General features: G+C 40.7%; 1 pseudogene; it reads right to left on the reverse strand.

The window, feature by feature from the left end:
* Nucleotides 1–2,898: 2,898 nt before the first annotated feature.
* On the reverse strand, nt 2,899–15,781 carry LOC119887753 (annotated as a pseudogene).
* Nucleotides 15,782–15,799: the final 18 nt, after the last annotated feature.

Raw genomic sequence — 15,799 nt, forward strand, 5'->3', positions numbered from 1 at the left:
AGATTCAATAAAGAGCGGTGGAATAGTGTGAGAAGTTGAAAGTCCAATATTTAAGAGCTCTTTCTCTGGTAAATGTTACCAGAGAGGGACGGCAGAAAACAGAATACCGGTATATAAACAAAAACACAAAAAGCACTACAAGAGTGTAATCCAGAGGTAGCCGTCTGCAGCACCATCTTGGTCTCAGCATTCCCATTCTCAGGCCTCCCTCTGGTCCCTGAAGAAAGTAGTAAGACTCTCAATCATCCAGGCCAGGCCACAGAAAATCTAAGGCATCAGCTCCTCAATACCTCCACAGCCTATTAACCCAGTTAGTCTCAGCACCTACCATTCCTCCTGGCAAATGACTGCCCGGCCCATATGTGATTTACCCACATATTAAAACTAAACCAGGCTTAAGAAAAGGGCCTAAGTAAGCCTTTTCATTGCTGACATAAATGCTGAACTGGACAATTATAAATGAGATGGGGGCGTAGAACAAGGCCACAGTGTATAGGCACATGTGTGTCTGTCCATGCGTGTTGCGGGTCTCCTGCATTTTTCTGCTGATTCGGTGGTATTTCACACTCACTCATTCACAGTAACTAGGGCACAGGGCCGGCCAAAGGAACGAGGACACCTGGAGTGGAGGTGTACAATCAACAAGGCACTGTGTGTTTGTTTGTGTGAGAATGTGTGTTTATGTTCTGAGGCTTCAAGAACACTCTCAGTCTAATTACCGGATTGAATGCCGCCACCAGCCGATCTGTAAGTATACGTAATTGCTGGCTGTGTGGAGTAACCTGACTTCTTAAATGTCATGTAAATGAGAAATTCAGATTCCTTTTTGTCATGCGGTTAAAGGATACAAGATATCTTGTTTGTTTTTTTTTAAACACAGCTACATTTCTGCTGGAGGAGCCTTATTACTTGGCAGTGTTTAGTTTTACCAAAACTAGGATAAGTAATTCTAAATAATTCACCATAGTCGATCAGTACGCATGTACTATGCTAAATTCATACACATACAATCAGCAAGATAAAGTGCATATTCTCCTGCTACAGAGCCTCTCCTCTCAATGTGCTGTCAGTTCAAAAGCTCTGACATCATATATCATTCAACAGGCATCTATAATCCACTTAAAATATGGCCAATCTTGTTTCAAATATACAGTATGATCGAGGCTAGAAGAGAAATCTCATTACTGACCTGTGCATGTAAATGCAGTTTTACAGTAACCAGGTTACTGCAGTACATGTGAACATGTTTCCTGCCCTAACCAGTTTTATCCCAAGAGCCTCGTTTCCTGTTTAAACAGTTAGTCATCCTCGTCCAGCACAACAACTGCTTATTGCTCCTGTACAAATTGAAACTCTCTCTTACATAAATGTGCTACTTTGTTTCTTTAATCTTAATTAATTATATATAACTCCCCAAAAAATACACCCATCCCTTCAGTGCTCCCTCAGAACCTCCGCCCCCCCAAATTTCAAATTGCCGAGGTTTCACCGGTGCCTATACATTTACTCTTTTATCTAAAGTTTACAATTGCTGTATATGTCAGAGCAACTAGGGGTTAAGTGTGTTGTTCCCATAAACCTTGATACGCCTTCGCCCTTCCCTGGTCATACAACTTTCTTCTCTGATTTTACTCTCCAGACCTTTTCCTCTTTGGCTGTTTCTCGGCTATCAATGTCAGAGCCCACACAAAATGGAGAGCTAGCAAACCGTGGGGAAATATTCAACAAATTTAACAAAGAGCATATCGGATTACAATCCCTTACTGTCCCTTTAAGTACATATTAATGCATTACTGTCCCGGTGCTAGAAAAGGGTTAAATTGTTATTTCAGGCATCAAGGAAAAAGAGACAAGTGACTGACTTGTTAGAGCTTAACAGGTAGGTGTAACATAACAGTGCCATACCCGCTTGCATACCTGCCAAATAAGGTCTGAAAGTAGCACCTGGTACCGGTAAATTGTTGGTAATGGCAGGTAAAATTGTCAGGCCATCCGCCACTTTGGCAGACGAGAGAAAATGAGCAGAAAGCCACGTGTAGTAAGGTTATCGTATTGTGGCAATCTGCCTACTTGCCTGCATCACATGCAACCCACACACCTTGTTAAGTAAGGTGGAGTGATTGTTTTGTACCAAAAGACACAGGTCCTTTGTGCATGCAAACATGCATGTAATGTTTTTGTATAACTACAGTTTATTGGACACTGAATGACAAAATTACATTAAATTATGCCTAAATGTAACTCATTCATTCATTTAGTGCATCCGTTTTAAAAAGTGGCAGATATCATTTCTGAGCAGCAGACAAAAAAATGATTTACCTACCACAATGGCAGGCAGTGAAAATTTCAGACCCTGCTGCCAACACTGTTTTTCCCAGCTTTCTCCACTCTTTCAAGGCCATCTCCCTCCTGTTTTGTTGTTTCTCCTGGGAAACTCCTGTATGTTACAGGTGTTAAACATCCGCCGGACCGCAGTCCGGACTAAACAGACAAAATTTGGTCCAACGAAAAGAGTAGTCTCGGTCTGGATCAATCTGAACCATGGTTCGGTTCTTTTCTAGTATGAAAGCATATTTTGGATGGTCCGGACTATTTACAGGAAGTTCAGCGATTCCCGTGTAAACTGGAAACAAACAAATGCATGGAGAAATGCACTGAATTAAGGACACAATTGACCCGTGACAGATCATCTTTTGAAACATACAGCCACTATGGGACCACCTCTTTGGTCTCTCTCTCACACACACACACACACACTCAAATCTAACAGTGCAATACCCAAAACTGTTCTAACTTTAGCAGAAAGCAGTGCTTTCGTATTCGATCCAATCGTTTATATGATGACAAGATGATTGAGAAAAAAGGGGTTTGGGGCCTTTAAATCTCAACTGCCACATTATCAAAACTCTCTTCTTACATCTGTTGCACCTCCATCTGGTCTTCGCTGTAACAGGATCGGAGGATTGTCTGCCGCTCAGCATCCCACAGGTGCTCCTTTAGGAAGGTGCCAGCCTGCACCGCCATCTCCAGCAAGGCCCTGTCCCCCAGAACTGCTCCAACACGAGCGTAGGCCGAGAGCATGAGACCTGAGGGGACCAAAGAACAAGTGATAGTGGTGGGATGATTAGGTATAAAATGTCCTCCCTTCGTGGAGGTACCAATGTTTAGCCACACCACAGTCCCAGCTTAGTTATTTCCCACGCTTTTTGAAGTTTCCTTGTTCTCCCTCATTCCTTCTCTCTTCCCTCACTGTATCCATTCCTTCCTCCCCTTTTTCCCTCCACTCCTCTTTCATGTAGTGTATCAAAGCCTGGCGAGTGCACAGCCCGGTCTTCAAAGTGCTGCAGCGGAGGACAGGTGATTAATGGAAGGCTTCCTTCATTAGAGAGGAGAAGGGAAGTCTTGCGTCTAATTGGAAAGTTCTCGGGATCGCAGAGCCTCATTACCTGACTAACACAATCTGTCTTGAGACACCAGCCCTAGGAGCAAACTTTGTCATTGTATAGAGTGTGTTTGTGTGGTGTGCTTTTTGTTCTTGTAATTAATCACATCTGAGAGTGGATAAACAATGTTGAGGGGTGTCCAAATTGGCATCACACTAATAGAAAGGGACAACTAGCGCCTCTATAATAATCTACACACATTTTCATACAGCTAATGATAAATGTCTGTATGAATATTTGTGTGTGTATGTGTGTAAATTGTGTGGGCTATAACAGTTCCTCCTTTCTTTAATTCTTCTAATGCCCCTGCTTGGCAGTCAGCAGTAGTTTGTTCTGATTTAGAGAAGAAGAAGCACATGTAAAGCACTTCAGCAGGTAGCGACACCAACATCTGAAGTGACCACTATCAATGTGTTGGGTTTTTCTTTAGTTGTTTTATTCTTTGATGGTATATAATCAACAAGATAATTTAACTCTTGTAGGATTACCAATGAGACTCTAACACATTCACATTAGGAATGCTCTCATTGGGCTTTTTAGGGATAATACAAATTTTTGATTTCATGTCAATAAAATCTGATCACTCATTGTTTCTGTTTCATGAGAATTTTTATGTAAAGTTTCTGTATTAACACCCTAAGAAATTTCACACTTTTGCCAAAACCTTTTGTTTATAAAATGCTTATAGAAATAAATGTACCTTGCTTCGCCTTTTGTTTTAGCACACAGGCAAGTTTAACAGCCTGATCTACCTAATTCACTACACAACCAGAACACTACACATATTTACTGTTATAGCTTTTATAAGCTTATTAGCTTTGCACACACACGTAATGTTAAACCATTTTCATGACTTTGATAAATGAACACATCTCTTTTGTCTCTGCTACAACAAAACACAAGCCTTTCTTTGCCATTCAACGACAGCATCTTGAGTCTGTGTGGGTCAAGACAGGGAGAAAAACTGCCTCAGGCGACCCTGTGGTGGAACTCAGTCAGTCTTCATGGACCAGGCCAGTTCCATGTATCAATGCATTTATAAGTTAACCAACTTAATGTGGTATGGTGTTTTTGGGTCTGGAATAAAAAAAATATACAATTATCTGTCCAATGCACAGAACATGACTGGCTCATGGTACTTCAACCAAAATAAAAGCAGAAACTTTTAATGTGTTATTTAAATGTCCAGTGTGTTATATTTCAGAGGATCTATTGACGAAATGCAATATAAGATCCATAACTATGTTTTCATTGTGAACCGTAATATTTTTATTACCTTAGAATGAGCCATTTCTACCTACATAACTGCGGGTCCCCCCTTCCATGTCATGTTTCTACAGTAGCTGAAAATGGACAAACAGCCTACAGAGTGTATGTTCTTCTTGTTCTACTTCTGGTAGAATTCAGGTAGTGTAGACACTCATCACTATGTTGAATACGTACGTTCGAAGAAGAAGTAGTAATAATATAGAGCAGGGGTCGGCAAATAAGTTTTGCATTGGAACACTTTTTTTAACCATTAAATGGTGGGTGAAATTATAAGGCAAAATATTAGAAACAATTGTTATAGTGTTCTGTTACCTCAAAGGTTGCTTGTTCAATCCCACCTCAAGACATTTTTTTTTCTCTCTTCAACAAATGGATTCTGCGGCGACTGTTTTTTTGTAGGCAAAACCACTAAAGAGGAAGTGATTATGTGAGTAACTGTTGCTGATGTGACAGATCTATTTCAGCACCACTATCAAAGTATTATTTATTTATAATTTTTACTGCTATCAAAAGCACCGCAATCTGGCAGCGGGCCAGATATTATTGCTGGCGGACAGTTCTGGCGAGGACACATAATCACAGAGAGAATGAATTCGTTTCCCTTGTCAATGTTCATCTAAACTTCATCTATTAAGTGTTTTATAATGGACTGTGGTGCTGAAACAGTGACAGTGGTTCAGACTCTTTGCTTGGATTTTCCATGTTATCTGTCAGTGGCCAAGTCACAATAACCTGTGAATTTACTGTTATAATTAAGTAAATGTAATTTCTTAATAAACATACCTAAAGAAACCTCATTTCTTGACTGGCCACTCTCTGTTGTCTCAGAAGAGACACATTTTGTGCTGTGTCAGTCACCGTAGCTGTCCTACGCTCTTTGAAAGGGTAGGGCGCAGTGGTAGACTGGAAAGTTGGTTGCAATTCGCAACCTCACCGCTAGATGCCACTAAATCTTACACACTGAACCTTGAATTACACATCAGAGGAAGGCTTTTCAACTCAATGTACGTTGATGGAAGGACCTACGACGTAGCTGCATTTTTTTCGTCATGGAGCATGAGATGGAAGTGTAAAATAGTTAGAGGCTTTCTGGGTCGCCTGTCAAACAGCAAAAGGCACCAAATGAATGACAGCGGATATATACACATCGTTGGCCAAATAACTGCTGAGTTTTAAAGGTATTGTGTATTGGGAGGTAGTTTGTTGAGGAAAAACAAAACAAACAGGAAGTGTTGTTGTCACTCCGCATGAAGCGTGTTGTGAATAAATAGTAAATGTGTGATTTTGGGCTATATAAATAAAAATGACTTGACGTTTGGACTAACAAGAAAGGGGATTTTTTTTTAAATCTGAGAGCGAGAGCGCTGTAGGTTCACGCTGCAATGGACACTGCGCTTAAGAATGAGTGCAGTAAACCAGTCTGCACTTTCCCTTTCATTATAGTGACATGGTGATTAATAACATAATTCAACTGCCTCATTAAAATCAATCATTCAGCAATCAGCAATCATTTGTCAATTTTGTCTACCACTAAGTCAACTGGAACATTAAGATGCAGTACTCTCACTTTCACTTGCATGAGATGATGATGACACTAGTTCTATTTTTGTACACATGTGTAAACATGTCTACTTTACCATTCCAGGAGGCCAACATCTTGGTGTCCAGATGTGGGCGTGGCCGCCTCCTCCTCACTTCTGCCATTTTGGCTCTGGCGGAGGCCAGGAGCTCATTGGCTTTCTCAACACTGATGCCAAAGTGAGCAGCCGTTAACTCCACGGAATAACGCACGATCAGCACATTCTGGCCCTGCAGCTCCCCGTGGGGGTCCTGGCAACATACAGAACAGGGGATAATAGGGCGTTCACAGAAATGAATTCATACCGACTGCAACAGATGTCATGTTAATGCCTTAATGGACCAGCTTTAAAACCTCAAAGTGAATAAAATAAAACAACTGATTAAACAGTCTGCATTTTCTCTTCAATCTACATGATTATTTTCATGGCTTTCTGATTAATTTGTCCACATAAGCACTACATCTGTGCCTAGTTGTTCTGAATTTTATTAATCGTAGTTTTTCTACTTTTGTCTTTCCCTCTATCCAACCACCCAAGTACCTTTTCTGGAGCTACATTGCCTTGAAGCTTCACCCCATAGTGGTGCATGAAGATGTCTGCTTGCGTGGTAGAGCCAGTGGCGTCCTCCACTACATCTGGCAACAGCTCCCGAACTTCTGAGGCTGTCCAAACGCAGAAAGCCCCTTCACGCTTTTCAGGCCCTCCCGATACTGGGACAGAGTCTGCATCCTCTGCACTGTAGAAACCCCCTGACTGTTCCGGACAATAGACCAGAATGGAGGAGGTAGAAGGAGAGAGAGAACTGCTATTTTACCGGCAAACTGATTTGAGATAAATATTTTACATATGAGGTAAGTAAGGTATATACAGACGCCTTCACATTTCTCCTCCAATGCAGTCATATAGTGCATAGACGATGATGAACAACTACTGATAACATGCGAAAAGCTGAGTTTATTATTTTTTTTTGATTCACAGATTTCACAAATCCATTATCTAAATGTTAATAAGGTAATGTTGACGTGCACATTACAGAGTTTCACTCTATTATTTAATATCAATGCGGAACAAATGATTTTCACCCGCACACTGTGTGAGTATGGTAAATCACGCTTTGCTAGCTTCCTCTCCTCTTTCATCAAAATACATCTACATGACAGGTGCTGTTATAAGAGCAGCAGAGTTGGGTCTTTTAACTACAGTGCAATGTGTTGGCATAGCGAGTGAATGGACGAGCGAATGAGAGAGAGCAAGCGGCAGAAAGGGAGCTGATACCATGGTATCATGTTTCAAGGGGAAAGTAGACTGTATGGCATGAACACACACACACGATATTAACAGGATTAAATAACCAAAATAACCGACATGGTGAAATTCCGTCGGTTAGAGGCTCTGAATTTCGGTTTTGATTACTTTTCAATTAATCCTCCAGCCCTAGTCATTAGTCAATCTTTTCTTTAGTCAAACTAGCCTGACTAAGACCACTAAATTAAACACTTCTTCAAAGAACAAGCAGGGTGGATATTTTTGTTTCATCATTGAAAAAGGTTTCAACATTACTACACTGATCAATAATCTCATAATTAATGGTACCTGAAGTTGGGAAACAGAGGTAAAAACAATCTACAGACCCACTTACAGTATACAGGTTGGCTACAAGTTGGCAATAAAGTTAAACACTTTAGCACTGGGAACATTTGAGGGTGGAATCACAGTTAAGATGTTAAACAATAGTTCAGTTCAAATACATAAGTAGATGTCACAGTGGCCTATGGTGTTTGATACACACCACATAAACTGCAACGTACCCCATTCCAATCTTGCTGGAGACATTTGAAACAAGGCAAGACCCCCCTCTATCACCACTAGATACCTTCAGTTAAAGTAGCCATGTTATGCTCAGTTTCAGGTTCATCCTTTTATTTTGGGTGTCTACTAAAAATGTTTACATGCCTCAATGTTCACAAAACACATTATCTTTCTCATGCTGTCCATTGCTTCAGCACCTCTATTCACCCTCTGTCTGAACACTCAGTTTTAGCTCCGGTCTCTGTAAGGCCTCACCTCCCTAAAACCCTACTTTCTTCTGACTGGCCATATTCCCAGAAGCCTCCCAAGGGGTAGCAACTAGCTGGCACAGCGCTTACACCATGTGTGGAGGTCTGGCTATGCAACGCTAGGTCTCAGTACAAAAACACAACTTTAACAACAACTTTATTCACTGATTTTGGTGAAACTAAATCATATTTTATGGGGAAAATATTTTCTGGTTTTCCCTCTTATGTCCACTGGCTACTCTGCCTCAACTTTCAGTGATTTACGTAGTTTCCTGATGGACAGATAGCTTTACTTGACGTTAGCAGTTACTTTAGCTGCTAACTACTGCAGAGTCAGCTGATAACGGCAGCTACAGTTCGCAGTAGCTAGCGGTTACTGCAGCATTATCAACAAGTAAAGCTATCTGTCGATCAGGAAACTGATCGAGGAAGAGTAGCCATTGGACATAAGAAAATATTTAACTTTCCTTCAAAACTGTAAAAGCACTTTCTATGAAACACACTATACAACCTCCAGCTCTAGCTCGATTGAATGACTGCTTGGTATTGTGTTAAACGATGGGGCTGAGAGCGGTGTGTATTCAGAACGTTAGCCTAGTGGCTAATGTGGCACGCCCTAAAACTAAATATGAAATTAAAATCGTTAGCGTTTGATACCATCCAGGCAGTCAATGGACATAAATGTTGTTGAATAAATTGTTACTGTGGTGTAGAAAGTTAAATTTACCACAAATTAAAAACTTACCACTCTGATATGTCTTGCTAAAGTCTAGGTTGCAAAGCTGGTTCCGGTTGTTCTGCCAGTGTTTCGGGATCAAACCCAGGCTCTAACATGTACGGCTGAGGCTGAAGTGGTTTTGTTTTGGATTACAATACCATCCTACTCTTTTTCTGATTGGCTAGTAGTCCATAACTAGGTACTGCGCATGGGCAACTCCCAACAGTACAAACATAGTACTATTACAGTCATGACGGGAACTTGTGGAGTCTACCTCACTGAGGGAAAATCCCAGACATAGTAGCACAAAAGAAACATACAGTCCATGGTAAATTACCTTTACAACTTTAATTCATTAGCTTATAATTACATAATAAATCTTGGGGATGATAATGATTACAACGAGTGAGGTTTTAATTGTGTACTCCGTTCACTGCTGTCGACTCATTAATCAAAAAGAAAAAAGGGTTGACCCTCACAGGAGAGCAAGGGGTTTAAGAGGCTATTTGTCAACGGAAAACCATCCCTTGCCCTCGAGGATGTACGAACACACAGGCGCACTCTCACAGGCAAGCACACGCTTATCATGTGTATTTTTATTTTCTCCTTTTGAATTTACAGTTAATGTCGGTGCTTTGTCAGCAGTGGATACAGACGTTGTGACAACAAACTTCAAACTGCTGTTTATATTGCTCTGCGTATAATTAATTTACTATGTCAACATGCATTCCCAAACACAGTAACCTTCACTTACATCCTAATCCAAAACTAAACCTTACTCTCACTTCCCTTTTATATCTTCTTAATGCTAAAAAAAACCTTTAGAATATTTGCCGACACCTTGGTGCCCCAATGAGGACATCTGGTCCCTGTAAAACCAGTAACAAAAAACATGCACACATACACCACACACACACACACACACACACACACAGGCTATAGATGATTCACCTTGTGTCTCAAGTCTCTGGAGACGTAGAGCAGTATGTCCTTAGCCACATCTGCAAAGAGCTGCTCACCTGATACCTGGAAAAGGAGAAACACATGGCACACACCTGCTGACAATCATGATTCCACCATAACATAACCTTAAGGATACCGTCATGTGATTTATATCCAGTACAGTAACTGCAGAAGTTTCTATACCCTTATTAAACCAGTATGTGTGCACAGTATGTGTGTCTGTATGCATTTGCCTGCATGTTTGCGTCCTAATTAGTTTCTGTCTCTGTTCACAGGCCACCCCAGCATACACTCATGAGAAAACTAAATAACTATGGTATTCAGATTCCAGTTCTTATTGCTACATCTTGTCCAGTGCAGTGCAAACTGCTTCAAATCTATTTGAACTTTTAAATAATGTTTTAAGTGAAAATTGGTCATAAACTGAAAACAACAAGCCATACAATTTACAATATTACCCAATTGTGATATGTGTGTATTAGCACATTCAATATCATTATGAGTGTTTGTATTAACTCTGAGGCAAAGTCTCACGTCAATGATTTTCATTGAATGGGTAATATGGGGATTAATTACTTGGATAAGAGAGACAGAATGATGGACGGATACCCTGTCAGATAAACAAAGAAGATCATACACATACACAGCCACAGATACACACCTGGGAGGCAGTTATGTAGGCTACAGCCAGCTGAGCCTGGTCATACAACATCTTTTCAAAGTGGGGAACATGCCAGGAGGAATCTGTGGAGTATCGATGAAAACCCTGCGGAAGAGATACATCACGAGGCATCATATACAGTATCTCACAAAAGTGAGTACACCGCTCACATTTGTCTAAATATTTAATTATATATTTTCATTTGACAACAGTGGAAAAAATGACACTTTGCTACAATGTGAGTGTACAGCTTGTATAACAGTGTAAATTTGCTGTCCCCTCAAAATAACACATCACACAGCCATTAATGTCTAAAAGTGAGTACACCCCTATGTCCAAATGTGAAAATGTCCAAATTGGGCCCAAAATTATACACTGCACTCTAGCTTTTATTTTTGTAATGCGTATTTTTTCTATTTCCCTATGTTGCTTTTAAACTTTTTTCTATTTCCCTGTTGCTTTTATGTTTTATGTAAAGCACTTTGAATTACCTTGTTGAATGGTGCTATACAAATAAACTTGCATTGCCTCGCCAAATTGTCAATATTTGTGTGGCCACCATTATTTTCCAGCACTGCCTTAACCCTCTTGGGCATGGAGTTCACCAGAGTATCACAGGTTGCCACTGGATTCCTCTTCCATTCCCTGGAGCTGGTGGATGTTTAGGTCTGGAGAGATGCCTGGCCAGTCCATCACCTTTACCCACAGCTTCTTTAGCGAGGCAGTGGTCGTCTTGGAGGTGTGTTTGGGGTTGTTATCATGTTGTCACTAACGAGCCACATGAGACGAGAAAATGGCTAATTGGACATTTTCACTTAGGGGTGGACTCACTTTTGTTGCCTGCAGTTTAGACATTAATGGCTGTGTGATGTGTTATTTTGAGGGGACAGCAAATTTACACTGTTCTACAAGCTGTACACTCACTACTTTACATTGTAACAAAGTGTATTTTCTTCAGTGTTGTCACATGAAAAGATATAATCAAATATTTACACAAATGTGAAGGGTGTATCCACTTTTGTGAGATACTGTATACTGTCTGAAAATAATATGCAGTTTAAATGACCTGCATATCTGATCTGAATTGTAATAGATAAACACTGCTTATCACTTAATCTGATGACAATTGTCTTTATCAATTAATTCATAACTTAGTCAATACAATATCAGAAAACAGTGAGAAATGCCCTTCTGACCTCGCAGAGGCCTAAATGAAGTCTTCAAATTGCTTTTCAATTCAAATGTGTATGAACCTGTGCCACATGGTCATGGATGCCTCCCAGCGCCATCATGCGGAGTGTGTGCAAGGCCATCTGAAGAGCCTCGACTCCTTCTGAGGTGGAGCGATTCACAGACCAGTAAGACATGAGGAACATCAGATTCACTATGGAGGAAGGGAGATGGAGGGAAAGAGAAACAGAGTCAAATGAAGTGCATTCAATAGGCCCAGTCCAAACATGTCCACTGCGGTTCTGTCTACCTGGTGTGGGGAACTTGGGAGCATCTCTAAAGCCACCATACTCCTCCTCGTAGGAATGCGCCAGCTGCTGGAAGCAGCGATTAGCAACATCTGGGGCCGGTGGGGGACTCTCTCCTGGGGTTGCAGCGACGGCAGTACCTTTCTTTAGAGCTTCAAGGATCCTGTCCCCACTGGACTCCAAAGCAGGACGGTTGTTATGCCACTGAGGATCACAAGTCATACTTGTGAATATGTAGGGATGACAAAGACAGTGCACAAGGCTGAGACCTAACTACATAACTTTAAAAAAAAAAAAAACGCTGAAAATGCAACGTGTCAACTCAAAATCTCAAGATTTTGTCATTCTTGCATTGTAAACATACTCGCACTTGTTGATGACTTAGATGCTGTTGTGAAGCCCAGTCTTCCGCATACATACCACTTATATCTCATGAAATGAACTGTTTCAATGGGTCAAACACGGGGATAAAGAATACATAAATCAGAATTTGTAAAACTCAAACACTAAATCAAGTTTTACCTGGTCCATGATTCTGGTGAGAACTGTTTTGAGCCCAGGTCGACTTCCATGGTCTCTAGGAGGGAAGTAGGTGCCTCCAATGAAAGGACGTAGGTCAGGGGTCAACCACACATCATGGGCCAACCACCCCCTCCACTTGTTGCCTGTAGACATCAGCAACAACCAAGAACAATGAGAGAATATTAGTAGAGCAAAAATAAAAGGCTTGTGCGAGAAAACCGTTTGTGAGCACACACACACACACACACACACACACACCTGTACAAAGGTCATGTAAACCTTGTCCAATCAGGTCTCTCTTCTCTGTCTAATTTGATGCAGACAAAGTTGTCACTAAGGATTTTGCCAATTTCCTCATCTTCGAAAGACTCCCTCTCCATAACATGGCACCAGTGGCACGTTGAGTAGCCCACTAGTGGTCAGAGAGGGAGATTTAAAGGAAACAGACGTGTCATTGTCCAGTGCAAGCACAACTACAGTAAGACAGTATGACATCATGTGAAAAGTGAGTGTTTCCATTTCCCAATTTACTGTCTCTCATATCAGAGGTATAATTTACATGCAGTAAAAAAAAATTCTCACAATGAAATTCAGAGTGACGTGTCCACAAAATGAAAACCAGGCGTAAGAGGCGCTTCTTACCTGATAAAAATATCGGTTTGTCTTCCTTCTTTGCTTTGTCAAAAGCATCTTGTCCCCATGGGTACCTGAAGTAAGCATGACATCAGTTTATACGACATCAGCTTTCAGAAATGTCTACCTCTCTTTAGCTTTAAGGCACTCACCAGTCAACAGGGTTGTGTGCATGTTGGAGCAGGTAGGGCGACCTCTCCTTGGCTAGCCTGTTGGTGTGTCTGTGAGGGGTGGATGACGGCCCTTCACCCCCTGACGCCATGTTCAGAAAGACAGATGAACTGGACACATGGACATATTTACAATTTAAGTCACTGTTTGTTGGCGGTAATGTAGAGAAATCTCCAAAAGCCAGAAATCTTACAAAAGGTTAATTCTGTGTGTCTTGAATTAAAAAAGATATCCCAAAGAGCATGACTTTTTCCTTCTTTTTTTTCAAATGACACTGACAGCTATAAAATTATTGTTTTTTTGTTTTCATCAACAGCTAATTTGGAAATATGGCACCCCCTGATGGCTCTATTATTAAGCTTCATTGATGTTCAACATACCTGTCATTGACTGAAATAAAAGCACTGTAATTATTACTAATGCAACAAACGGTTGCATTCCAATTTGGTGTTCCAGTTGCAGGGCGATTATGCAGGTTTGCATTCTGGGACAGTTAGCTGCAGCCATCACTATGTAATGTTATCCATAACACCTGTGCTTTTCCTGCAATGACAAGTCAAGCTGTCTGCTATCAGACAGGTGTATAGTAGTGCTGTCACACTGCAGAAAAATAACAAATACAGAAATGAAGTGGTGGAAGAAGTACTCAGATCTTTAACTTAAGAGTAAAAGTAGCAATACCACAGTGCAGAAATACTCTGTTGCAGACAGTACAATTCCTGTATTCAAAATCTCAATTTCAAAAATTAGAATCAAATATATAAAGTACAAAAAGTAAAAGTACTCATTTTGCAGAATGGCTCATTTCAGAATAATGTATATTACATTACATAACTAAATAATTGATGATTTATATGTTCATTTTAATGTTGCAGCTGGTAAAGGTGGGGCTTATTTTTCACTTATCTGCCAGGTAGCTTGTGAATTTCACGAAGGGATCAGTTAAGTCTGGTCTTTATCCATAACAATACATCATAATTAATTTGTTGATTATATTTTATCAACCACAATCTGCAAAGTAAGAGTGACTAAAGTTATCAAAATAAATGAAGCAGAGTAAAAAGTACGATATCTGCCTATGAAATGTAGAAAGGGCTGCATTTATTGCCAGTGTAACGTTAATGTTCACCACTTAAAATCCTGGGTTTGACAGCGTAGAGCTAAGCTACTGTTAACTTTACTACATTAGTCTGCTATAATTAGTTTAAACCAGAATGTATACCACTAAAACTAAACTAACAAAGCAATAACACACGCTTCCGACTAGCTGATCGTGAAGAAGCTTGTTCAGCAGATCCAGCTGCAGTAGTCAAGAACTGTAACTTAACTGTTATCCAATGGGACAATCATGTCGACTTCCATTTGAATATTTACAAATTTAAAGTGACTTTGCTTATAGGCAAAGGTTCCTGCCCCGGAAGACATGACCGAAAATAGTTTCGGATACATTAGACTATTTCTTGAAATTCGGCCGAAATAGAAACGACAAATTGACACGTATCTATTAGATTTATTTACCCAAGGGCACTTGGGGTTAGCTAGTTTACCGCTAGCAGAAGGTGGTCTTGTGTTAACGTTACCAGGCAACCGAGTTAGAAATGCTGACAAATTATTAGACATTATAGCTAGATGCTGCTTGGATTATGGAACTAGTTACGCCGAATTAAAAGACGAGGCATTTGGACCTTGGTTAAATGTCTGTACTCACAAGAGTATGTCTCATGGCAACAGTTAATGTTAGGGTTATTTTTATTTGTATGATTGTAATGGAGTTTGGCGTGGCTCTTCTATTCGTCCTACCTCCACAATCGCTACAGTAACAGCAAAGCAAGTAAACACTTAACGAACAATTTGACGTGCCATTAATATTGTTGCTAAATCAATGCTAGGCGTGTCTGCTGCTACTTGTCAAAGTACTGCACATCTAGCATTAGCAACCCATTAGCCGTGGCGGCTTTACCTTATGTAGCAGGCCGACTGGGGATGGAGCAGCGGTAACGTTAACCTATCGCTCGGTGGTGGGTGGGGAATTCGTCTGTAGCACCTAGCGTCAATGCTGTAACCCCCCGAGTTCTGCTGTGGACTCACTGGACGACAACCTCCTATAAAAGCTGAAGTCAAAAGGCGTGCAGGATCCACGCGACTATTTTTGGACGCTGACCGACGCCATGCTAATCTTAACATCCTAATCCACTAAATTAAAGCTTAGTTACTTTAGCAAGCTAACGTTAGCTACTTTGTTGACACACACCAGCCCAAATTTCCAGGCATGAGGCGAACATTTTATTGCAGGACCAGAAATTG

This window comes from Micropterus salmoides, unplaced genomic scaffold (genome assembly GCF_014851395.1).
Source record: "Micropterus salmoides isolate LMB-PRFRI ecotype aquatic unplaced genomic scaffold, ASM1485139v1 Ms_hic_scaffold_4307, whole genome shotgun sequence".
In the NCBI taxonomy this organism is placed as follows: Eukaryota; Metazoa; Chordata; class Actinopteri; order Centrarchiformes; family Centrarchidae; genus Micropterus; species Micropterus salmoides.